Source organism: Anopheles coustani, assembly GCF_943734705.1.
Source record: "Anopheles coustani chromosome X unlocalized genomic scaffold, idAnoCousDA_361_x.2 X_unloc_133, whole genome shotgun sequence".
Taxonomy (NCBI): domain Eukaryota; kingdom Metazoa; phylum Arthropoda; class Insecta; order Diptera; family Culicidae; genus Anopheles; species Anopheles coustani.
The window spans coordinates 11,488-13,128 of record NW_026525086.1 but is presented as its reverse complement, the minus strand read 5'-3'; positions in this window follow the sequence as shown (position 1 = coordinate 13,128).

Below are 1,641 nucleotides of genomic sequence, written 5' to 3'. Positions count from 1 at the left end.
TGATGGGTCATATGGTATTTTACGAAAAATCGGCTAAGTCCCAAAATGGGGATGTCAGAACTACACTCAAATGTTACCACATCAAGCAAGGCAAACTTATATGAAGGAAAGGACCTTGATGGGTCATATGGTATTTTACGAAAAATCGGCTAAGTCCCAAAATGATGATGTCAGAACTACACTCAAATGTTACCACACCAAGCAAGGCAAACTTATATGAAGGCAAGGACCCTGATGGGTCATATGGTATTGATCGAAAAATCGGCTAAGTCCCAAAATGGGGATGTCAGAACTACACTCAAATGTTACCACACCAAGCAAGGCAAACTTATATGAAGCAAAGGACCCTGATGGGTCATATGGTATTTTACGAAAAATCGGCTAAGTCCCAAAATGGGGATGTCAGAACTACACTCAAATGTTACCACACCAAGCAAGGCAAACTTATATGAAGCAAAGGACCCTGATGGGTCATATGGTATTGATTGAAAAATCGGCTAAGTCCCAAAATGGGGATGTCAGAACTACACTCAAATGTTACCACACCAAGCAAGGCAAACTTATATGAAGCAAAGGACCCTGATGGGTCATATGGTATTGATTGAAAAATCGGCTAAGTCCCAAAATGGGGATGTCAGAACTACACTCAAATGTTACCATACCAAGCAAGGCAAACTTATATGAAGGAAAGGACCCATATGGGTCATATGGTATTTTACGAAAAATCGGCTAAGTCCCAAAATGAGGATGTCAGAACTACACTAAAAAGTTACCACACCAAGCAAGGCAAAGTACCTAGGTGAACCCTAGGAAGAAACACGGACCAAGTCAGATGGCCTAAGTCAATAGAACAAGTGACCTAGGCAAAGTTGTATGGCGCTGAGGACCCTGAAAAATCTGGTTAGTGTAGTTTAGACAGGGTAGGTTTTTGGGTCGGCCGAACCCCCTTATTTTGGGTTTTGGCCTCATCAAGAAGCTACACCTAGGCAAACTGCCTAGGGTGAAAGTGCGAAGACCAATCGAATAGTAAGACAAGTTTTGACCGATCGCCCTAGGCAAGCTTGTATGAAGAAAGGGACCCTAAGGGTCATATGGAAATACATGAAAAATCGGCTAAGTCCCAAAATTGGGATGTCAGAACTACACTAAAAAGTTACCACATCAAGCAAGGCAAACTACCTAGGTGAACCCTAGCAAGAAACACGGACCAAGTCAGATGGCCTAAGTCAAGAGTGCAAGTGACCTAGGCAAAGTTGTATGACGGTGAGGACCCTGAAAAATCTGGTTAGTGTAGTTTAGACAGGGGAGGTTTTTGGGTCGGCTGAACCTCCTTATTTTGGGTTTTGACCTCCTCAAGAAGCTACACCTAGGCAAACTGCCTAGGGTGAATGTGCGAAGACCAATCGAATAGTAAGACAAGTTTTGACCGATCGCCCTAGGCAAGCTTGTATGAAGAAAGGGACCCTATGGGTCATATGGAAATACATGAAAAATCGGCTAAGTCCCAAAATTGGGATGTCTGAACTACACTAAAAAGTTACCACATCAAGCAAGGCAAAGTACCTAGGTGAACCCTAGCAAGAAACACGGACCAAGTCAGATGGCCTAAGTCAAGAGAACAAGTGACCTAGGCAAAGTTGT